The sequence below is a fragment of the Strigops habroptila genome, chromosome 18 (assembly GCF_004027225.2).
Source record: "Strigops habroptila isolate Jane chromosome 18, bStrHab1.2.pri, whole genome shotgun sequence".
Lineage (NCBI taxonomy): Eukaryota > Metazoa > Chordata > Aves > Psittaciformes > Psittacidae > Strigops > Strigops habroptila.
In genome coordinates this window covers 2765475-2789635 of record NC_044294.2, presented here as the reverse complement: position 1 = coordinate 2789635, position 24161 = coordinate 2765475, and the positions used below count along the sequence as shown (strand labels likewise).

Below are 24161 nucleotides of genomic sequence, written 5' to 3'. Positions count from 1 at the left end.
GCTTTGCTTTGCTTTGCTTTGCTTCCTTCACCTTGCTCAGCTTTGAGCTGGTTTATTTGCCCACCCTGTGGCTCTCACAGGGTTTAATCTCAGGGTCTGTGGGCTCTGGACTCGTCTGCCCTCCTGTCGCATCTCCAGCAGCTCCAAAAGGTCAAGTTCTGCAGCTCTCGCCCTCCTGCGGGCCAGACCCAAGGCCATGGTCCCTTCCCAAACCCATCCCTGGGAGCTGCAGATCCCGGCAGCTGGCCCCCGTCTCCTGAATCCCACTGCATTTCCCATTTGCTTTGCTGGAGCGGGGGGAATCAGACCGTAAGATTCAGATCCCCCCTGATTAGGGCAGGCTTTTGGATTAGGCTCTGAATTAGGTCAGGGCGTGGGATGCTTCAGCCTCCCGGGTGCTTTTGTCTTTCCCTCCTGCATCTTTCCCGGGGCACGGCTCAACTCGAGCCTCCCTGGTTTGTGCACATGGACCAAAGGGCGAGTTCCACACGTGACATGGGCACAACAGCCATGGCCCAGCTCCCAGCAGCCACTGACCTTCCTGGTCCCTGTACCCAGCACCCAGCACCCAGCACAGGACCATCGGGAAGGCTCAGTCATCACTGGCCCCGTGTAGCACTGAGGCACCGCGTCCGTCTGAGCCTTTTGGGAGAGAAAGGTCTTTGCTAAGAAAGTCCTTGAGCATCAGTGAGCAATTTCCCATGAAGATTAACCCATTTCTGAAGTCAGGAGCAACCGTCCCATCCCCTCTGTGCCCGAGTCCTTCCGACAAATGAAAAACTATTAGTAAATGGAAGCGTTTTTAATGCAAACTGACCCAATTTTGAGTGCCACTTCTCCCACCTCAGGAATAGTCTGTGCCAGAGTTGGAGTGAAATTAGGTCATCGCTGAACAAAGGTCATGAAAGAACATGAAAAGCTTTTCAGTGGGAAACCCCAGGTTTTATGGCTTTTTTTTTTTATTTTGTGGAAATCCCCTCCCAAATAAAGTTGCAAATAGAGTGACCAAAAAGGAGCAAATCATCCCTGTATTCACTCGTTGTACCCAATTGAGTACTGTCAAAAAGTCCAGCTTGACCCAGCTGCAGATTCCACCCCTCTGTGAATTTGTACCTCTTGTAGTGAATTTGGGGAAGGAAACAAAAAATCTAGTGAGAACCTGGTGGTTTCTCCTATTAAATCTCTGCATCCTTCACACCCAAGCACTGCTGCCCTCCTGCAGGATGGGGATTTGGGAGCTCCGGGCAGGGAGGGCTCAGCGGTGCTTCTCGTTCAGGAGCATGCACTCCTGTCCCCTTGGCTTAGCCCTGAACACCCGCCTGGCTGAATCAAAGCTCTTACAGTAAATACTCACTTGGCTTTCACAATCGCCATCGGATGATCTAATCCCTGCCCGTTTCCCTGGGAAGGGATAGCAGAGGCAACTCCTTTCTGCAGAAAACCAGTGCAGATGAGTGAGTGCCAGATTTGGAACCCTTGGGAATCTTTCACAAATAAGTAAATTAAAGCTCATCCAGTTCCAACCCCCTGCCACGGGCAGGGACACCTTCCACTCAACCAGCTTGCTCCAACCTGGCCTTGAAGGTTGGGAAGATTGGGAAGGTTGGGAATGGGGAAGTTTTGGGAATGGACTGGGGACAAGGAGGCTGATGCTGCACCAGAGGCAGCTCTGGTCCGTTGTTCAACTTGATTTTAAAGGCTCCCGTGTGTGTACACACACATAGACATGTATCTTCAAATGCAAAACTCAGTGCGTATTTTCCCCTCATTCTTCAAGAGAAGTTTGGTCTCGATTGCATCTGGTTTGGGCGGTTGCTCAAGGTGCTGGTGGTGACTTCCCCATCCGGTCCCGCAGGACGAGCTCGCTCCCATCGCTGCCCATCTCTGGTCCAGGATTCAGAGCCCTGCTGCATCCCATCCCCACCAGTGGCACCTCAGCAGCGGCTGGGACCTGGCCTGAGGGTGCTGCGAGCACAGGCACAGGCTACACAAAGGGTATCCCTGGTGTTCCCGAGCTCAGGGGAGCTGCTCTGTGGCCATGGCCCAGATCCTGGCTGGCATCAGCCAAACGGGAGCGAGGAATTGGAGGAGCTCTGGGTGAGGGATGCAAACTCCATCCCCAAACAAAGCGCTTTTGTGCTCCTGCTGGCTTCCTGCTGCCCGCTTTGGGGGCTGCTTCCCTCGTCCTCCGCATCCTGTCCTGCTGCTGGAGCATTAAACAGGGAGATCCTGACCCCCAGAGCCTCCCTCCAAACCCACGATTCTACCCAAGTGTATTGCAACCCCAGCACTGGCTGCTTCGCCACCTTTCCCTTTCCTCTTCCTCCTCCCGGAACACCATTAGCATCCTCCCCGTGTCCATTTTAATGGATTGTCATCACCCAAAGTAATCACCAGTCTGCAAAACTTAATTTTACAAAAAGACAAAAAGAGGCTTCACTCTAATTGATGGAAAATTGGTCGTTTCTTGTCAGGTTATTGTTCATTTCCCACCTGCTAATGACTCTGCTCCCACCAGCCATGGAGCCCAAGAGCATCCCGATGAGCATCCTGGTGAGCATCCCAGTGAGCGGCCCCTTGCCCTGAGTGGAGCCTTTATGAAACCTGAGATGAAGAGGGATATTTTCATTAATAAACTCTCAAAAAGTGATGCAATGGAAACTGGAAAAACAAGCCAGGAAGAAGAGCCCATGTCCTGCCCAGCAGCCCCAGGGAAGCGGCAGGAGCGATGGGAAGCGCTCAGCTGCTTTCACCAGGGCACACAACAAGCGAACAGTGTCAATAAGAGAAAGCTGATTACATTCTTGGATGCTTTTCTGTGCTGATCACCCAAGATGAGAGCCAGGTAAACGAGGCTGGAGCCCTGGTGCAAATCCAGTTCAGTTTTGCTGAATTTATGGACCCAGACACCAGAACTGGCGTTCTTGGGATGGGGGGGAAAAATGGATAATTATCATTCTGTTCAGATATTGGCAGCCCAAAGGAAAACAGACCTGCCCCACGCTGTCCCAACCACTGCTGTGCAGGTGTCACATCACAGCAGCGCCCAGGGCCCATGGCCCGGTCCCATCTTGTTGGGCATCGTCTAAACGTGCCCATGGAGCGCGGGGAGCCGCATCCCTGCTCCGGCAGCCCCCGGCCTCCCCAGGCTTGGTCTACACAGGCTATTACGGTAATTTGATAAGCCAGTTCCTCCTGATATGAATCTTCGCCTTCGTTAAAGAGAGGAAAAAAAAACCCCCATTGCATTTTGATGGCTCACAGGGACAGTTCATTAAGCAATCAACTCTTATAATGAAATATTTCTTTGTTAAAATATTCATTGATCTGCCGCGGGTTTGCATGGAGGAAGGGAAGGGCCGTGTCCCAAGTGCTTTTCTCTTGAGCCTTCCCTAAGCACCAGGTTGTGCCTGGCATTGCCAACACGGCGAGTCCCACAGCAGGCGCCTTCGGGGAGCCCAGACGAGCCCCAGCCTGAAACCAGGAGCTGGGGCTTCCTGGATGGTTCTTCCTGCCTTTATCACACTGTGATGCCTAATGAGGGCTGAGGTTGTGTGCACCACGGCTGGGTCTCCTTTGGGGGAAGATGATTCTTTGGGTGATTCCAGGTCGGCTCTGGTCCGGCTCAGGCAGAGCCATTGGTGTCATGGTGGCCAGGTGCCGTATCGGGACATGTGTCAGACATGGGGGAAGTTGGAACAAGAATGAGTGGAAACGGGCAACTGTGAATGGGCAGAGCTGGCAGTGGGCAGAGTGCAAAGAGGGGGGTCCCAAAGGGATGCCCTGGCCCCAGTGTAAGAGCAAGGAGGAGGGACCTCAGAAAGCCAGGATGGAGCAAGCATTGGCAGAAGGAGTAAAAGAGGAGGGGAAAAAAAATATATCAAAGAGTGAGAAATGAACAACTGCGGACAAAGCACTGAATCTGGCCTCCCCCCTCCTTCCTCAAACCTTACACTGTGAGTAATCCCCACCCTCGGCACCCTGACGACTCACACAAGTAGTCACCACGTGTGGGTAAGCATCTCCCCGAGGAAACAGCGCAGACAAGCACCGTGCGGTGAGCGCAGCCGTCCCGCTCCGGATGAGTAACGGCCTTTGAAAAACAGATAAAGGGAAAAAAAAGAAAGGAGGGGAAAGAAAAGAGAGAAAAAACACCAAACCACGGCACATGCCAGTGGGGAGAGCGAAGCCAAGTGTCCTGTGTCTGTGTCTGGGTGTGCTGGTGGCACACAGAGCAGGAGGCATGGCTCCATCAGGCGCCTTGTAGGCTGATGCTCGCAGGCTCCTTCCTCTCCTGCGCTGAAGCTTTGCAGACACAGAGGAAAATTGGTCACTGTCTGGAGACCCCCCGTGCCACATCCTCTGCTCCGTGTGTGGGAGCAGCACACCCAGGCGCCGGAGAGTTCTCCTCTCTCATTTCACAATTACCTTCAGCTCAATAACACCCAGCTGAGCCCCGTCTGCCTGAGCCTCCTCTGCTTCTGCAAGCAGGGGAAACTGAGGCATGGCACAGCCACAAGCCAGAGGAAAAGCCCCCTCCGGGCTCTGAGGCTGTGCCAAAGCTGCTGCACCCCCCGCAATGTTTCCCCCCATGTCCCCTCTTCGTGCGCAGCCGGGGGTGCCAGGGCCCCCCCTCCCCAGGGGCTGCTCCCTGAGGGGTCTGTAGCTGCAGGCAATGGGGACCCGCTGGCCAGGGCAGGGGAGTGATGCCAGACCCCGGGCAGACACCGCCTGTCGCTTTAAAAGGGAGCCAGGAGCCTCTCATCACTTACAGTAACTCGGTGCATCATTTCTTTGCCTTACGCAAGAGGCGAGCGGGGTCCAAGAGCTCGGCGTGGCCCCGCCAGCACGTCCGGGCAACGCCGGATTCCTCCGGGCGCCGGCGAGCGTGGGCCAAGCGTTGTGCGGCCCCGACAGCATCATCCCGCGGGGCCCTTGGGATGAACCCCAAAACACCCCCGAGATGAGCCCCGGGTGGTTCAGGCGCTGCGTGGAAGTGGCCGGTGCCATTTGGGTGGAAAAGCAGCTTTTCATCTGTTGAAATGTCCACCTTGGAAGGGACAGGAATTTGGGGCTTCGCTGTGTCAACGCGCAGTTCCCTCCCCAAAACACTGCTCTGGAAGGGAAAAAGTAACTTTCTTCCCTTGTTCTCCCTATTTTCCCATTCCCGATTTTCTTCTTTCTGTATATTTTTGTCTTTATTTTGCCTTGAGGGAAGGAGGGAGAGAACTGAGGTGAGGGAGAAAGCAGAGTTCAGAGGACATGTTCACATCCTCAGATGCAGATCTTTCAAAGGAGCATCTTTAGAGAAGTGAGGTTTCCTTTTTGAAGTTACTCTTCCCATAGAAGAGAAAATAGAAATCAAAGGGATGTTCTCCAGAAATGGCCAATCAGTAACCTGTGGTAAACGGGATTTGGATCCAGCTTGGAGAGGAGGTTCCTGGGAGGATGAGGATGCTCCCAGGCCAGAGCTGCTTTGCCTTGAGTGGGATTTAGGACAAACCCAAACTGACCTTCTCCAGAGATTTCAGCTTCTGCCACCCTTAGGGCAAACTGGGGCTGTTTCCATTCCAGGCAACATCGGGATAAAATCCTTGGTTGAAAATTCTCACTTTTTAAAGGTTTTTGATGTTCCAGATAGAAGAGCAGAAACTTTCTGGAAGAGAAATAAAAAGCTTTGCTGGGAAAACCAGTTTCCCCCAGATAAGAGTTTGGGCATCGATCGCAAGGGCAGGAAAGCGAGGACGAGCTTGGAAGAGGTGGAACATGTCATTTTCCCAGAAGAGCCGAACGTTTGGGAGCCGTCACTCACTCCTGGTCCTCGTGCCACGTGTCTCAGGGCTTTATAACTAGACATTATGCAAAAGGTTTAATCCAAGGGCTATAAATCCTCCTGCCTCTGTTATACCCTTCTGGAGGTGATACATGTCCAGAGCTTTGCTTGCTCCAGAACAAAAAGAAGTTTTTTCCCTTCCTTTTTTCCCCCTCTTTCAGCAGGGAGACAATTGCCCTCCTGGGACTCTCCCGGATGCCCCCAATGTCCGTCAGTTCCCTAGGTATGTCAGGAGCGAGGCGATGCCTCAGGGACCAAACCCACTGAGCAATGATCCATACAAACCCTGGCTGAACCCTGGTCCCGCCATGTCCTCACCCAGACTCCTGCTTGCTCCTGGCTTTTTGGCTGACACAGATGAACAAAGAAGGATCTTTGGGTCAGGCTCAATTCACCAACTCCCCTTGGAGGAAAGCTGCCCATGTCTTTTTGTGCAAATCCTTCCCGCTCAGATGCCGTTTGATGTCTTCAAAGGGGCTATTCTTATGTTGGGAAAAGAGGGCAAGCACAGGTTTGACTGAGGCTCGTCACTCAGCTGCTTTTCACTCAGAAAAGTGCCAGTTTGGGGCTTAAAAAAATAGATTCTGGTTTTCGTAGGCTGATATTTGGGTAATTCATAAAGTCTGAGGGGTGTAAATGTGGGGAGATGGATGTGAAAACAGCTTTTATGTATCTGGGAGGGAAATGAAACTCCCTGAACCCGCAACACTGCCTGGAGAGGATCATGTCAGTGAGCCACGGCACAGCGACTGGTGGTGCCTCTGCCCAGGATCAGGGGACCCCCGGGACCCCTGTGGGGCAGGGGAGGGCAGTGACCCTCTGTGGGGCTGCCCCTCTGCTTGTGGGGAACCAGCTCATTGGGGTTTGCAATGTGCCAGGAGGGATCCAGTCTGAGCTGGGGGAACTGATGCTGCTCCACTTCCCATATGTGAACCAACCCTGGAAACTGGTCAGGGTGTCCCACACTTCCAAGACCTGAGCAGGAAAAGTGGGGGGCACTTCCCCCCTTCCTACTGCCTTCTTTAAAATTCCCCTTTTGAGCAAATAAAAGGCTAAATATAGGGGAAAATGCCTTTGCCACAGCGGCTGCGGGGTCAGGCCCGAGGGAGGCCCCATGCGTGATGCTGGGAGGTGCAGAGCCAGCCCTGGTTGGTCACCCCAGCCATGTAGCCGAGGGGTGACCGGCAGTCCCCGAGGGCTGACTCGGCGTTATCTGGTTTTCCATTGCCAGGGAGAGGGGAAAGCTGTCACTCCCTAAGGAAAGCACTTAGCTCCAATGGGAGCCCCAGAACTGCCTGGGAACAAGCCGAGCCTCCCACGATTCCCAGGCCTCCGAAAGGGCTGGGCTAAGGCCTGGCTCAGCCCAGAGCCGGGCTCGAAGCTGGGTCACCCTAATCCTGTTTGTCACCTCGATAAGAGATTTGGGGGGGGGTGGGGGGGGCAAAAGTAATGGTTTCACTGGAGTCTTTGCTGGGGCCCTCAGAGCTTGTAGCTGGGGGAACCTGCTTTTCCATGGTGCAGAAATTCCCGATACAGCCTTTTCATTCAAGAACGGATTTTTAAAACATTTTTGGCATAAAAAATTAAATTATAGGAAAAAAAAACAAACCAAAAATTCAGGTGGGTTGAAATACTTTTCATTCCAATTTCAGCTTTTAAAACTCTTTTATCTATCCATAAAACGGAAACTACAAAAAAAGCTCCCCTGGGAAATTGGGGTGTTGGGGTGCAACGGGGCTGGGGGCTGCGGGGGTCACTGGTTCCATGCCTTGGTGTTCCCATCCGTACAGTGGGGTCAGCGGTGCACGCTGGGGGGGTCTGTGTGCGTGTTTATTCCCGCAGCTCCCCCGTGCCTCAGTTTCCCTCCCGCGAACCCCCATCCTCAGCGCTGCGCCGCGCCCCGGGGAAGCACACGCAGCAGAAACCAATTAGCGCAGGCGTTAATGAGCTAAAGCACGGAGCGGGGAGAGGCCGTGGCGAGAGGGGGGTGTCGGGAGTGGGGACACCGCCTCCCTTCCCACCCAAAGGGGTTGGGGGGGTGCGGCCCCTCCCGCCCCAGCGGCCCGGGGGAGGGGAGCGGGCGGGGAAAGCGGCTGCACCTGCTTTAGAGGAACTATGGTAGGGCCGGTGCCCGCCCCGCGCCGCCGCGCCCGCGCCGCCGCCGCCGCCGCGCCGAGCCGGACCTGAGCGCGGCCCCGGCCCGGCCCCGGGCTGCCCGCGCCCCGCTCGGCCGGCGCCGCCCAGCACCGCAGCAGCGCGCCAGGCCAGGGGCGGCGGCGCCGGCGCCCGGGAGCCCCCCGCCATGCCGCGCCGCTCCTGAGCCCCGCCGCGCCGCCCCGTCCAAGTTTGGGGTAAGCGGAGGGGGGCGGGCGGAGGCGCGGCCGCATGCCCGCCGCGGACCCCGGCGCTCGGCGCGACCAGGTGGGTGAAAGCGGAGCGGGGCGGGAGGGTCCGAGCGAGCCCCCGGCACCGCCGCCCGCCGCGGCGAGGGGGGCGAGGGACGTACCCCCAGCGCCGCTGGCAGGTGTGGGGCGGACGGGACCCCCCCCCCCCCACGCCCCGGTTCTCCCCTCCCGGAGCGCGGCGGATCCGTGTCCCCGCGCTCGGAAGTTTGTTGCGGCGCCCGGACAAAGGGAGCGGGGCCGGGGCGCGGGGTCCCGGGGGGCCGCGGCTCGCAGCGCACCGGGAGGGTCCCGGGTCCTCGGTGCGCCCGAGCGCGGGGTCCTCGCCGCCGGCCCCCCCGCCCCGTCCCGAGGGGTTTATCGCCGGCCAGTGGAGGGGGGGGCGGGCAGCCCCGGCGGGGTTTTGGAGGGGAATCGGGCACCGGGAAACTCGCGCTGCCAGTGCCGGATCCAGACCTGCCGCTGCCCCAGCCCTGGGGCCCCGCACCGGGAGGTGGGGGGGGGGGGCACGGCCCTGCCTGCCGCCCCGGGCTCCCTTTGTTGGGGCTTCCCATTTCCCCCCCCCCATCCATCTTTCTTTTTCTCTTCACTAGTTTTGTTTTAATTCCGTCTGTTTGGGGGCCTCGGGTCGGTTTTTTCCTCCTTATTCCCTCTTCTTCCCTCCCATCGCATTTTAACTGAGCCCCAGCCCCGCTGCTCTGTGCCGCGGAGCGGCCCAACGGGCGCGATCCCCTCCTTTGGGAGGAATCAGTAAGTCGGGAATCATCGCTAAGTTTTGAGGTCGCTGGAGAAGCCGCCGCCGCCGTTGTCCCCGTTGAACCTGCGTCGCTCCAGCAGCGCTCTGGGAAATCCTCGGCGGAGCCTGAAATAAATAATAACCCCGGCTGCGAGGTGAGGGGAGAACAGGACGGACGCGCGGCTGCGGATGGAGCTGGAGAATATTCCCGAGAAATCCCCGCAGGTTTGGATGCTGGAGAGGGTTATGGTGTGGTGAAGCCCCGCTCTGCGTTCGCCCATGTTCCGCCCGGTGCAAAGTTTGAGAGGCTTCGGTGTGTCTTTGTCTGCGGGCAGCGAGGTCGGGGTGGGTCTCCCGAGGGCTTGGGGGGGGTCTTTGTAACCTCAACACAGTGCCCGGTGCTGGCCGAGACCCCGCCGCAGCGACCACCACAAACAGCAGCAATAATAACGTGTTTGGAGGGAGTTTTATTACGGAGCTGTCGTCTTTTGGGAGTTCAGAAATTCCCGGGCAAACGCCGTCTGGCTCGCTGGAGCCGGGATCAGCCTCTTCCATCCCCTTCCCACCCCGGTGTCCGCCTCCGTTGCGAGATGCTCTCCCGAAGTCCGGCTCTTTCTGTTCTTCCCGGCTCCATCTCGCTGTCCGGGGGATGAACAAACACGCCTCTGTCTCGCTGCCCGGCACATTGCGCTGGTCGGGATTGCTCCGGAGATTTCTGGTGGTGGTGGTAAATCTGGTTTGAGTTGGCAGGCGCGTTTCGGAGGTGTGTAGAGGAGAGAACAAGTGGAGCGTAATTGGGTTTTCTTTTTCCATTTGGGAATGTTTCCTTTTTTCCCCCCTTTTTCCCCTTTTAAAACAACCCGGGCCACGGACTGCGTCTTTCCCTCTCCCCTCCTGGGCACTTTTTAATACCAGTGAACAATGCACGTAGGAGAAAGCGGAACAATTCCACAGGCTCCGTGGTGCTCGTGAAGTGCCTGCTTGGAAAACTTGCACCAGGGTGGGTTTTTTTTCTGCTCTTAATATAGTCCAAGAGGAATTTGTGTCCGAATTCAGCCTCGGGGGCTCCTCCATCCCCGTCACTCCGGCTGCGAGCCGATACCCGGCGGTTTCCCTTTTCCAAGCCTCGGAACCAGCTCAGCAGCGATTGAGACCCGAGCGCTGTAAAGCTGTGGGGCATTCAATAAAAACCTGATTAGTTTCTGTATGAAAAGGCTGGGTCGGTTTTAACCCAAACCAGAAGCAGGATTTACTTTGACAAATTTCTTCTTGTGTGTTTAAAAATTGACCCGAGGAACATCCAGCACCGTGCTGGGTGTTGGATCCCCGGCGTATGGCTCGGGCACGGCACGATCCTGGGTTCCCCTTCCATGTCTCCCCATATTCCCAATTAACTGTAGCGATGTCTCAGGCTCTTGTGAGAATCCAAGTCGAAATTGAGTATTATTTTTTAGTGTTATTTATTTGAATTTCCACTCCACCTTAAAGTCCGTTTAAAAACCAGAACAAATCTAACGAGCCCCCGGGGGTGGATGGATGGAGAAAATCATCAGATTTGGGAAAATTTCCCGGTTTCCCCCCCCCCTTTTTTTTTCCCTTGCCTTTTTTTCTTTAAATTTTTCCTTCCCCTCCACGTTGCTTAAATCAAGCTGGGATGGGGGGAGAAGGGGCAGCACTGCCCGTGCCGAGCTGGGGAGGCTTTGTGAGGGCTGCAAAGCCTCACAAAGGCAGGGGCTGGGGGTGAAGAGGGGGCATCAAATAATGGTCCAGGCTCCGGGTTGAAGATGCTCCCGGTTTGGGTTTTTTAAGTTCTCTTTTAATTGTAATCGATTAGTTGCTGTGGGGGTTTTCTTGTGTGGGTTTTTCCCCCCCCATCCTGAGCTCCCACTGGGGTGTTTGGTGTGGGGAGGGGGCTGCCTCTGTGTCCAGCATCGCTCCTGCCACAAACCCCCAAGAAACCGATGGCACGAAGTTGGACTCGGTAGTGGCAGCAGGAAAAAAGTGCAGGAGAACGGGATCGGGGTGGAAAATCCGCCCCCCCCCCTTAATGTGTGCACCCCGGGATGCGTTGTCTGACACAGCGGGGGGTGGTGGGTATCCCCTGGTTTGGGGATGGAGGATGCCCGGGTGAGGGGGTCTCAGGCTCTGCGTGCCGGTGGGCAGGAGTCTGGGAAAAGGGAATGGAATGAAATGAAATGGATTAAAGTTGCTGTTGGGGGGAGGGGATTGGTACACACACACCCCCCAAAATAATATAGAAAATGTCAGTAAATGCTGTGTCCGGCCGTGGTCACATCCCTGGCAGTCGGGTGTCTGTAGGTTTTACGACCTGGTTTGGGAAGGGAAGAGCAGGGCCCGTTAAAAACAAATCTGTGCAATGTATAAAATGAAGTGACACTAAAACATCCACTCGGGCCCTCGCCCTTTTCTCTCCCAGTAACCCGGCAGGAATGCGAGTGCACTCGCTTGTGAAGTTGCTGCCCTGGAGTCCGGGAGCTTTTCTTCTCTGTGCCGGAGAGGGGGATGCTGGAGCTGGGGGATGCTGGAGCTGTGTTGGGTCTCGCTGGGGGGGTTCGGGGCTGCCTTTCAGGGTTTGCTCTCCTTTTATTTTCTATTCCTCCCTTCCCCCTTTTCCTCTTTTGTGGGGTGGGCGGAAGGGGGAGAGGTGCGGAGCTGGGGTTGCCTTTGTAGCACAAGGTGGGGGGGAGCTGTGCCCCCAGCCGGGACTGGGTTAATTCTTCCAACCGGAGAAAGGCGGGAGAGCCCGGGGGTCCCGGCTTTTCTTCTGCTCCTTTAAAAGTAACACACGTTTATGGCTCTTTGCCTCATGTTTCCCACTGCGGAGTGGGGTTTGTAGCTGGGAATACTTGGAGAAATTCTCTTTATGTATGAAGAGGGGAGCTGGGGTGGTTTTTCTCCTTGGTTTGGGAGCCTTGGAGAGCCCCCGGGTTGGGGCTGGCGGGTGGTTTGTGAGGGTCTTGAGGGGATGCTCCTGTTGCTTGCACCCCACATCTCTTCGATAGGCATCCAGGGTTTATCCGGGTGCTTCCGCCACGGCCTCGCCGTCACCTGTGCTGCTGGAAGTGGAAACTTGAAATTTCCTGTCCCGTCCTCTTTGAGCTCCTCCTGCGTGGCCACGGGGGTTATGGGGTGCAGTGGGGCACCTCACAGATGGGGCTGTGGGAGCCCGGTCCTGCCCCAGTGAGATGCGCTGTGGGCATCTTCCCGTGGAGGGATGAGCTGTATTAGTGGGAAGGAGAAATTGGGAGAATTAAAACCGCAAATGCACTCGGAAAGCCGCGTAGTCGCCTCGGAGGATGTAAAACTCCTCCGTGTGCCACTGGAGCCCCTGATGTGCTTGAGGGAAGCGCAGGGGCAGCTGCGAGAACAACCCAGGGCTGTGACGGTGGCTGCAGGGAGCCGGTGAAGCTCTTCCATAGGGAAGGACTCGCACCCGTGTTATCCTCTTGCAAAACCTCCCCCTGCTCGCTGCGCTGCACCTTTTAAAGTCAAATAGAACTTGTAGATCAAGATGGGGCTGGGCACAGCTTGAGAAACTTCCTAGTTTTTTTGTACACCACCCCCCCCTGCAATTTTGTTGTATAAAATGCAGCAAAGCTGCTACTGGCGTTGGGGTTTTTTAACTTTTCTTTACTTAAACCCTCTTGTCAGTCACAGGGGTGAGTCTCGGTGATAAAACATGTTGCTGGTGATCGTGCTGCCTGCGCCGAAAATGCGTTTGCGAGTGGAATGGCATAGGGAAAGGGAAGAACCGAGAGGCAAAAACGGAGGAGGAGAGCTGCTCCCTTCGGAGGTCGGCAGCGTGGTGCTGCTCAGGAGAACACAACCCAACAGGTTTTATTTTATAGAGATCCTGCTGGAGGAGAGATGAGACCTGGGAATGGCGCTGGAGGGGAGTCATTAAGGGATTTCGATGCCTTGTGCCGGAGCTGTAACGGGACCTGGTACCCAGGCAAGAGAGCCCTGCGTGTGCGGATGGGCACGGGGAGTCGGGATCCTTTCTCCCTGTATTTTTTTAAGGAGGGAAAAAAAAAGGAAAAGCAAAGGCTGCGTTTGCAGTAGCTCTGTTGAGCGCTGAGCTGGGATGAAGGAAGCTGCTGTCGGTGTCCGCCGGCGCCGGGTGACTTTTGCCACCGGCTTGTGCCCTGGCAAGTTGGCTGAAAGTCTTTTGCGTTGTGGTTGTGTCGGTGGAAACGCTCCTCCTGCGGGTCCGGATGAGCAGCAAAAACATCCTTGTTTTTTAGCAAAACAGGGAGTGGAGCGTGGCTGCGGGAGGGAATTTCAGCCGGTGCCGGCTCAGCCAGGGGCTCCCGGGTGTGTTTGTCGGAAGCGAAAGGTGCGATAATAAAACTGGGCTTTGGGAGGTTCTAACCTGTGGAAAAGTGCAAAGAAATATTTCTGTTTAAGGTGCTAAAGGAGGAAAAACTCCTGGGAGGGGCCCTGGCTTGGAGGGGATTGGGAATGTGTTTGTTCTGCCTCATTGGCAAACCTTGGTGTGACCAGCGTTGGTGGGGAGCTGGCGATGGGGATGGGGGCACCGGGCGGCTGGTCCTGGTGGGAAGCAGGGGAGCCCCAGCCCCCCGAGAGGAGGAGGAGGGAGGCCCCTGGCTGATGGGTACGTGCTCTGTGTGTTGTGCGGCTGTTTGGCAGCTCGTGAGATGCCGTCCTGGGGGTGTCTTTGCTCAGGCACCGATGCTCCTGTTTAAGCAAACACGGGATCGGGATCAGCCGGGATGAGCTGCTCACCCAGAGCGGGTGGTGTTGAAACATCTTATTTCAACACACCTTTGCCAGGTCGCTGGGTTTATCCAGGGGGATTTAATTGTGCTGAGGCTAATAAAAGCATAAAAACCCCAGTGGTGCCGGGCAGGGCCAGCCGAGCATCGCGCTGCGGCCGTCAGAACCTGACCCTGAGCCCTCCAGCCCTTCGCTTGCTTCCTCCCTCCCAGTCGTGGTTTATTCCACAAACTAGATTTTAGGTGAGTGACTTTCTTTCTGCCTGTTTATTGTGAGTCTGCAAGCTGGGGACTCTTCTGTATTTGTTCACCTGTAGCAAGATCTGGACGGGGACCGCCTAGGAGAAGCTGTCATGGGCTTGGGAAATGATGTTTTTAGCCTTGGGAAAGAGGAACGGTGGAGAAAGGCTGGAGGTAGGTTGCTCAATGCAGAATACAAGGCCAGGACCTGTTTGAAGGCGAAGGATGCGCTGGGATCCCGTCTGCCGAGGAGCATCTCCTCCTTCTGGTGGCCCCTTGGCTTTGGTTTTCTGCCTGTGAGTTGTCCGCTGCGGCCTGTTACTGGGAATTAGTGGCCTGTTAGTTTGCCCAGTGACTTTCTGCCTGGGCACAGCTCACTCTGTGCTTGAGCTTGCGGCTCGGTTGGGTGCCACCATCACGTGCCGGGATCACGGCACATTCCTTGTGTTTCTGGCATGAATGATCCTGCTTTGAGCACTCGATCCTGGGCGTTACTGGGGGGATGCTGCTGGATGCGGGACTGTCCCTAAACCCTGCGGGACATGGGGCCCTTTTGCAAGGGCTGGAAATGCCCATCCCAAAACTCCCTGGTCTTAGGCTTGGTTTGGCCTATTAAAAATGGAAGGAGGAGAGAAAATAAGGGGTAGAGGACACAGGGAGAGTGTCCCATAACTTCTGTGTCAGGAAACGTGGATTTTGAAATGATGCTCTGCCGGGCATAGCTGCAAAAACCTGATTTTGCCAAGATGGATTCTGGTGGGGACAAAGCTGTGCTCTTGGAAAGCGCCGTCTCCAGCTTTGCCCTTCTGCTGGGCTGTTTCCAAAGGATTTACGCTTTCTCCTTTTACTCTCCGACCTGCTTTCCACACAGTGAAGTTGCTTCCTGACCAGAGCAGTGCCACTTTTATTCTGGATGTCTGCCATGGGATGGGGTTTGTTCCATGAACAGGGGAGGGTATCCCCGTCTCCTGCTCACACTGCTCTGGCTTCGGCTCTGCTGGAGCAGGATTCGGGAAGCTGGGCTGGCACAGATGTTCACCGTTAATAAATTAAAACCTCAAAATCGACATGATTTCTCATTTGGAAAACAAAAGAGGCATTTGTCCCCTGCTGTGTGGGTAAATCTGGGGCTGGGGAAGGAGGAGGAGGGTGCTGCTGCTGTTGCACGTCCCATCGCTCCCAATTTGTCTCAGCCTCTCGGCACCCGCAGTTGGGGGCACTTGTGCCTTCTCCTGCCCCAGTGGGTCCTGTTCCTGTCCCTGTGCCCCTTGGACAGGGTGGTGGGTTTGTAGGGTGCTGCTGGCAGGGCGTCTGGTTGCTCTCCCATGAAGGTGAGAAGCAGATGAAGAGGATCGGGCAGGTTTTGCATGGCGCTGGATCCTTCAGCCCTGCAAACCTGATGGGTTGGAGCCATCCTGGTTCTGCAGGAGACCCTGATGGATGGGGATAAAAATACTAAAAGCATTTGTGTTGCGAAGATGCTGACACTTATTGTGGGGGCATGGTGTCCCCTCTGTCCTAGGAGCTTGTGGTGTGATGCCAGGTTTGTTTCATCCCTCTTTTGCTGGAAGATTTGTGCTGAAATCTGGGTTGGAGTTTCCCTGGCTCCTCTGCTCGCCCTGACAGCAGGACGGGGATCCCTGGGGCTGGCTCTACTTGCCCGGAAGGATGCTCAGGACTCTCTGGATGCAGGTCAGGGTCAGCGCAGCTCTATTCAGGTTATTCGTGCTGCTGCTTTTAAACCAGGTTTAATCTATCATGGCAGAGTGTGCTTTTTAGGGCCTGTTTCAAAATCCCTTGAAGTCTTTCCCTTGATGCTGGTGCGCTTGAGCCCTGAGCAAATGTCTGTTTCCTTGGGAAGTGGAGCCTGGAGCTTGGTCAGACTTTGGGGCTGTCAGAGCATCCCCATCCACAGATCCCGTACCACACGGATATCGTGCTGACACCGGCATTGCTGCCTGCGTGGCTGGGCAGAAGCAGTGCTGGAGCAATTCCCCCGGCTCGTAGAGCTGGTGGCTTGAAAAGGCTCTGATGAAAAGGCCAGTCCATTTAGAAACACAGCAAGATGAGTTTCAAGGGGCTCGGGGGCTCATTTGGGGTTTGGTGGTGGCTTTGGGGCAGGTCGCTCTTGTCCTCGTTGTACTGGAGCAGTGGATGCTGCAGTGGGGAGCATTGGTGCTGCTGGATTTCTAGCTGTAGATTTGGGCTACTGTGGGCACAGACCCTCAGGGACATGCAGCTCCTTTCATTGCAGGATTGGTCCTTCCAAACCCAGCGGAGATCTCTGCTGGTCCTCGCTGTTGCAGATACGAATGTTCTGGGAATTACCCTGGAGCTGGGAATGGGCAGTTGCTGGGTTTAGCCTGAGGTTTAAAATCATAACTGGTGTTTTAACATACCTGGCAGTGGACAGGAGCTGGGGCTGGGGCAGGTACTGGGGGCTCGTGGGTCACGTCCCTAGGGAAGTTGGTGACCTGGCTGTGTCCGCTTTGTGTCTTGCCGGATGCTACAGTCTGGTGTCACGTCCTTCCCTCACTGTGATGTGATGAGTTTTGGTCTGGGGAGGAAGAGGGATGTCCCCTGGGTTGCTGCCCTGCCTGAGGCAGCCGATGATGGGCCTGATGGCACCGTGTCCTACAGACAGTGATCACGGAGCACTCGTTTCCTGCTGGGACGTGTGCTTTGGGGACAGGGTTGTCGGTGACCCTGTCTCCGCAGGAGATGCGGGTAGGTGATGTGACCTGATTGTGGAGGAGTGGTGCTGCCGGGGAGCCTGGAGCCCCAGTGCAGCGAGGGGGGGGCTTGTGCCACAGCTTCCTGTGAGCACCCATGTAAGAACTCCTGCAAGAGATGCTCAGGGTGCTGCTGGGTGTCTGCTGTGGCTCCCATCAGCCAGCGGTGAGTCCTCCCCAGGCAGGGGGCACATCAGGAGACAACTGGGCACTGGATGCCACGAGCCCCTTCCTGTCCCAGCACCCATGGGTGCTCTCAGGGCCTCTGGGACTTGGCAGCCGAGAGCTGTGGGCTGGGCGAGGTGCGGGATGTTAGAGCTTGCAATGGGTGAATCATAAACTGGTATTTTAAAGAACAAGGATTATTTTTAAGACTGTTGGAGAGAGGAAAAACGCCCAATTTCCAGGTGTGCTTTGCAGGGAGGATGTACCGACCCCCTCAGGAACAGTAGAAACCCGTGGATGTGCTCTGTGCTCTGTCCCACAGCAGCGGGAAGGTGTCGGTGGCTTCCTTGGCCACCGCAGCACAGACACTTCTGGCCTGGAGCATCAGCAGCTGCCCGAGTGCTGCTCTTGGGTGTCGCTGCACCCTGAAGCTGGGCTTGTGTGTGCATCACGCTGTTCTCAGGAGGAAGCATTGCCAAGGATAAGCAGGGATTCGGGAGGTGCAGATCACCTTCAGTTCACTTCATCCTTCCATAGCTCTGTTCCAATCCATGAAGCAGGGATGTGCTTGTCCAGATTTGGGAAGATGCTGTGTCCTTACGTATAAAGGCTGAGCTCAGGAGCCTGGATGGATCGGCATGACCTGGGAATGCCGTGGGTGACAGCAGAGTGATGCTGTGGGAGCAGACCACCTTCCCGTGTTGGTGAATGGTCCAGAGGGATGCTGAAACCACGGAGTGCACTGCCATCCCTCCAGGAATGCAGAGGAGAAGCTCTTGCTGCATCCGTAGCCGTGGGTGCAAAGTGTCACCCTCTGGAGTCCCCGGTGGAGGGTGCTGGAGGAGGATGCTCTTCCCAGGAAGAGGATGTGGCAGCTGAACATGGCTCATCCAGGTCACACAGAGGAGCAGCACGGGGCGACCCTGGTGATCTTCTGGCTTCAGCACAGGTCTGTGTAGGGAAACACGTCCCCTGGCCGGAGGGATGCTCCGTGCCTCTCCTCTGAGCCTTGCTCTCTTCCCAAGTGCCCAAAAAGTTAAATGCACCTTCCCAATCCCTGTCCACAGCCACCCATCACCATTCCCAGTGCAGGACCCCAGGACAGCCCAGTTGTTTTGCTGGGCGTGCTGCTTCCCAGCATTTAAGAAAGCACTGGAAAAACTGCTGGTGTTATTCCAGTCACTGCTCTGCTCAGGGCTGGTGGGAGCCACGGTTGTCTCTGGGGCTGCGGTGCTGGGGCAGAGCAGGAGATGGTGAGTCCATGTGAGATGGAGCCGAGCTGTGCAGGAATAAGATCGGGAAGGATGTTTGGAAGTGCTGCTCCGGTGGTGGCTGTGAGACGGAGCCGGCCTCGGGTCATGCTTGCCTCTGATTTGGATGCAAAATAATGGACTTCAGACCAGGAGTTTGAAAATGCCCAAGGATAGTTCTCCCCCCCCACCGCCTTTTTTCTTCTCCCTCCTCGTGAGCAGCATAATTTCTGGATGGAAACCAGGCCTCTTCCTGCATAAAAATGGGATTTGTGGTGGAAAGCATCAGTGTGCAGCAGGGAGCGCATTAAGTAGAGCGTTTTCTGGGTGAATTTTTGCACAAACTTGACGGAGTCTGGGAAAACTTGTGGCATCAGAGTTCCTCCCTCCTATTCAATAGGCACTGTGACTTTTTTGCCCCCCCTCTGGATTATTTAAAGGCCAGAAGAGACTTTTCGCATCCTCCCATCACGCAAACTCAGCTGGAAAATTTCTCTTGGGTCTGACATGGGAGCTTGTGTCCCCTGCACCGCTGGCCCTGCCATCGCTCCTCGTCCTGGTCCACGTTGTGCCTCTGTTGCTCCAGGTCATTCTCTTCCTCCCCAACTCCGCTCTCGCCCTTTGCAGCCGCCCCTGCTGGGATGAAGGGACAGGGCAGGGGGAGCTCCTGCAGCTTGATTTTGATTCTTATTTAGGAGCTTCCTCTATGCACACCCTCCGCACGGAGCCTTCCTCCGCCCCGGCACTACCTTTGCCATTCCCAGGGCTGCTGGGTGCAGTGGGCACATCAGGATGCTTCCCTGCAGCCCTCCTCTTCCTCAGCTTATATGGGGTGATGTCCTTCATCGCTCTGTCCGAGAGGATGAGCCCTGCTCTTCCTTGGGTGACCAAGGCTCTGGTAGGCGGGTGCCTGGATGGTGAGACCCATGAGCATGGGACCATGTTCGGGCTGTCTGCGTGCAAAAGGGATGGAGGAGATTCTGTGTGTGCAAGGTGTGTTGTGTGTTACTGATAAGGTGTAAAATAATGGTGTGAGCTGGGTGCTGGGCATGTGGGCAGAGACATAACCGTGAGCCGGGATTTGCAGGGAGATGCTGGAGGAGCATTGGGGAAACGCTGGTGTGACGCTGGCAGGGATGGACACGGTGGCTGGCACCATGTGGAGTGATGCCGGGGTGATGGCCACAGGCTGGGCAGCAAGCGTGTGAGCGTGCACACGTGCACAAGCGTGTGTGTGTATGCACAGGCGTGTGCACCAACATGCACCACAGTCCTCACACTGTGCTGGTCCCTGCAACTGCTGCCTTTGGGCTCGGGCTCTGCTTTGGCTGTCGGTGCACCCGTTCCCCACCAGTGATGGGAGGTGCGTGTAATGATTGTGGTAGGATTTGGGAGGGGGCTGCTGGAAGTGCTGTGTCTCCACACCCCCATCCCATATGGAAGTGCGGAGCAGCTCTCGGCAGCGAGTTTGGGGGAATCTCACATCCTTCCTCCTGTGGGTTTCTTTTTATTTTCCTGGGAGTTTGGAGTAATTTTTTGATATTTCCCCCCGCCCCCCCCACCCTGTTCATTATCGTTTTTGTTAATTAGATTGTGATGGGGAATGGTCTCTATTCAAAAGAGAAAACCTCCGAGATGTGTTGTCACGAGTGCAACTGGGGGGGGGGGACGAGACTCAAAGATGCTTGAAAGAAATTACTTTAAAAATAATTTCTTCACAAAGCTCTTCACAAGCAGAACTTCCCCTTCCCCCCCCCCATTGAGGCCCCCCCAAACCCCCCCTAATTAAACGATTTGAATTTCCCCGTTAACTGCTTGGTGCTTCCCCGGTGCCTCAGATGATTAGAAAGGGATATTCATTTATGCCTTTTAAACGCCGCCCCGATTAAAATCAGAGAGATTTTTTCCTTCATCAAAATCTAACATCCTTGAAAAATTAATTTGATGCCTCTTGTTATCAATTAATTGAATCTCGTTGGGAGAGAGGCTCGTGCGGCGGGTGGTTGGAGCTGGCCCTTCTGTTCTTAGTTGCTTTCCCCCCCTCTCCTCTCCGTTCTGCTGCTTCCAAACACTGACATTATACAACTCTGCCTTTTTTTAAACACATATTATTTTTACTCATTGCATAAAATAAAATAAATGAATAAAACTTGGTCTCTCTTCCCACCCTCCTCCCCCATTCCCTTGAGTTCCTCTTGTATGAAAGACCCTTTTTTTTTTTCCCCTTCCTTTCTCTCATCCTTCTTTCCTATAACTTCCGAGGCGGGGAGGAGGGGAAGAAAGTTGGGGCTTTAGCAATTTCTGGCGTAGCAAAGCGGCCAGCGTCCGTCTTTCTTCCTTTCTTTAACGGGGGATATTGGATATTTCATTTGAATCTCCCTCTTTTCAATTAAAAGTGCACAGCTCCTGCTCGTGGAGCTGCTCTATTCTCCGGCTCTGTCTCGGCAGCTGGGGAAGCGATTTTCCTTTCTTTAATATTTCAGCTCTTCCCTCGAGACGGGCTGTGCCTGCCTTGCTTTTTTTAATAGACTTTTTCTCCCTCTATTAAACTTTTCCAATCTTCGTCCCTTTATTTTTTCTTTTCCCTTTCCCACTTCTTTAAACAAAAAAAAAAAGAGAAGAAAAGAGAAGTTGTAACGTTTAAAGAACTGGGTCATTCAGGAAGTGATTGAAATCGCTTGAAGACGAGGCGTTCGCTTCGTTTCTGCTCTCCTTTGGTGTGATCTACCTGGTTGCTTTTAGATCAAGAGTCTTCCTTGGTGCCTCTGTTATTTATGTCCTGTTGTGAATTTGGTATTGGAGGTTTTGGGGGAGTTTAGGGGTGACTCCAGTGAGTGCTGAGGGTGTCTCTGCTTTGATAGGGACTTGGTTCCGTTTCCTATGGAGAACGGGTCTGTGTTGGATGCTCATTGGTGCCTCCGGGATGCTGGGGTGAGGGATGTACAAGGAGTTTCTCTGTGGACTCCCCACGGCTGGTGCCCTGAGCAAGGGACTTGGTGCCACCAGTGTGGGCATCCCCCCTGTGCCGTGCCTGTCCCATCCATCCCAACCCATCGTGGCAAGGGGATTTTGTGCTGAGCTGGATGTGGGGTCCTGCAGGTCAGGGATGCTGTGGCCTGTCCTCACGTGGGTGCCTCCTGTGTGTAGGTTGTGATGATTTTGGGGTGCTCTGCAGGTGGCTTGAGACCCTGCCCCATGGGCTTGGGGGGCTGCAGGGCTGTGTCTGTGCTTCGGGACTTTTTTCCATTGAATTCCCCTTCAGCACTCGCTGGACAGAAGGAAAGCCAGGTTTTGGGGGATGAGAAATTGGAGTCCATGTGGGCTTCCCAGGGTTCAGGCTCTGCCCTGCTGCAGCTGCATCCACCAGGCCTGGGTACCGGACCTGTGGGATGCTCCAGCACGGCAGCAGTGAACCACAACCGGCACCACCGGCTGCTGCCCCTCGGGGTCCCCCAGTGCAGCTCCCGAGCAGCCGGGCTGGAGCCCCCCGTGCTCCACGTCACTATTTAATTAGACGTCCCTGATTAACAAAACTTGGCGTTTGCTTCCTCCTGCCCTCGTCTTCCCTGGCTCCGAATCAATGGCTTTGATATGCTAATTAGGGAGTAATTTAATTTCAAAAGGCCGCAATTAACAAGGGTGTTGTGGACATGCTGTAGTTAAGCAGCGTAATCTAATTTGCATTAGTAACAAGCAGGGACTAATTAGAAGCTTAATTAGACACTTAGACGGCTCTTGTGTTTATTTTCTTAATGAGATGGAGTGGGGCTCTTTTTAATCTTTTCAAGAGCACAGCGAGGGAAGCGCAGGATGGAGCAGGATGGATGGAGCAGCCCCGGCACGTGCCCAGCCTGTGTCCGGCCAGCCCCGCATTTGTGCCAGGAGGGATTTCATTTTCCTTGCAGCTTGGCAGGGAATGGGAGACGTGGCAGCCATTGGCAGCTCTGGGGATGCTCTGTGTCCCGGTGTGGATGGCTCGCTGGCGTGGGCACCTATGGGTGGAGCATCTCCCATAGGTTGCTCCGGTCGGGGTGTCCTTGCTGCTGCGCGGTGTGAGCTCCAGAGAGTGAAGGATGCTCCAAGGAAGATGGGTTTCGGAAAGGCAGGTGGGCTCACCAGGAATAGTGCCACGTCCCACTGACTGGCGTGGCTTGGTCCCCAGGAGCTTCCCCCATTGGTGGTGCTCATGATTCCCGGCACGTTCCTGGCTCTCCGAGTGAGATGACCCAACTTTTGGGGAGAAGAACCTTGCCGTGGTTATTCTTGCATGATTTCTGTGTAGCAGCAAATGTTCTTTGCCGTGAGCGTGGCCAGGGCAGCAAGGGCACACTGGCAGGTAGGTGAGGATTGCCGCAGGGTGAAGGTCTGTGCACTCGGAGCTTGGTTCTTCCCAAAGAAGTTGCTGTGAGTGAGATGAAAGTGGGAGATGAAAGTGCCCAGAGGTGAGATCCCATTAAAGCAGTGCCCAGGCTTAGCCAGTCCTTGGTTCCTTAAATCTCTTCTAATTTACAGTAATGCTCTAGATGCGTTTCAGCTCCCCCAGACTTTTATTTTAATCCCCTTTCCACATTTCCATGTGTTTATGTGTTAATTAAAGGGTAAAAAGCCACTCTCGGAGCAATCCTGAGCAATCCCGGCTGCTGCTTCTCTTCAAGCCAAAGCCTTTTAAGATTAACCAGCCGCTTCCTAAAGCCTCGCGGTGCTGGATCCGGATGGGCAGGTTGCTCAACTTTCTGTAGCTTGGAGCAGATCCGGTGCCTGGGATCAAGCCTCTCCGAGTCCCAGTCGTGCAGAGGAGCATCCCGCAGGACTTCCAACAGCTTTGAGGGATTTGCTTGGTCCGTGCTCCTCCCATCATCTGCTGGTACCTGCAGGAGAGGCTGCGGGAGAGAGAGCCCTCACCATGCTGCAAGGCAGCCCGCAGCTTCGCTCTGGGTCCTGGTGGGGCTGGAGCTGGGAGGAAGGGTCTGGAAAGTTGCTTTGGGGTCAGGATGTAGTGGGAAGGGTGGAAAAAGCCTCCGGAGCATCACGGTAGCGGGCTGCTCGTACACGCGTGCTGTCACCTTTGCTGTCCCTTGCAAAATGTGGATCAATGCTAGGAACTCGCTCGGCTCGTGATGTGGGGTGGGAAGCGTTTTTGCGCTGGTGTTTCCCACTGTTCATCCGCATCCCTCCCGGGGTGTGCCTTTGAGCTCTTTGGGTTTGGGTGTGGGGAAACCGAGGCTGAGGGGCACGCAGTGCTATTGGCACAGAGATGGGAACAGGGGCTCGAGGACAGGGATCCGCTGGAAGCGGGACGAGGTGCCCATGATGCCGTGTCCGTACATGGTCCCGTGAAGGGCAGCCCAAAGTTAAGGAGCCCCCAAGGACCAGGGTATTGAGGGTGGTTAAAAATAGGAGAAGCTGCTGAAATAGGTGTTCAGCAACTGCTGCTTAAGAGCTTGTGAGCTCGGCTGTACCTGTTTCTGCTGATCCCGGGGGCTGAAAAGCACTGTTCAGTTTTCCCATCTGTGGAGCTGAATCGGGTGGAGAGGCGGCGTTGCTCCGGTGGGGCTGGAGGCCCCAAGATTCCTCAAGAGCTTTTGGGGAGAAATCACTGTAAATGCTTCGTCTGCTGTTCCTGCTCCTGAAGACCCCACGTCCTTGGGTGCAAATCTGTGCTTTTGAGTCCGCTGGCACACTCGCCTCTGTGCTCATCCTGCTCTTTCTGCTCAGCTTGGAAAGGCTCTGTGGCGATGCGGGGCTCCGTGGCATGGCACACACATGGTGCTCCCGTGGGACACAGGGTGCATGGCACAGGCGTGTTGGGCACATGTGCGTGCCGCGTCCGACAGCCCAGCCAGCTGATCTGCCCCCTCCCTGGCAGGGAAGCTCTGGGCATCCATCAGCCTGTTAATTGTGCTAATTAGAGAGTGTGGAGGTGTTAATTGGCAATCCCTGGTATCATGCCTGTTTGCGGCGGGGAGGGGGTGTCAATAAAACTGGATTGATGGCTTGGCGTGGCGCGTGCACTTCACAGGTTAGCAGCGAGTCAGGGATGTCAAGG

The 24161-nt window shown here is 55.3% G+C and overlaps 1 protein-coding gene across 4 annotated transcripts in view; it reads left to right on the top strand.

Annotated features, from left to right (window-relative positions):
• Nucleotides 1–8143: 8143 nt before the first annotated feature.
• FOXP4 (forkhead box P4) overlaps nucleotides 8144–24161 on the top strand; it is a 55269-nt gene continuing 39251 nt past the window's right edge. For 2 of the 4 annotated variants that reach the window (XM_030473411.1, XM_030473408.1), the window contains exon 1: nucleotides 8168–8254. The gene's annotated coding sequence lies outside the window, so the exon portion shown is untranslated. Of the gene's footprint in view, nucleotides 8255–13953; nucleotides 13972–24161 lie in introns of those variants that run through there. The other 2 variants (XM_030473409.1, XM_030473410.1) reach the window with 2 other exon arrangements.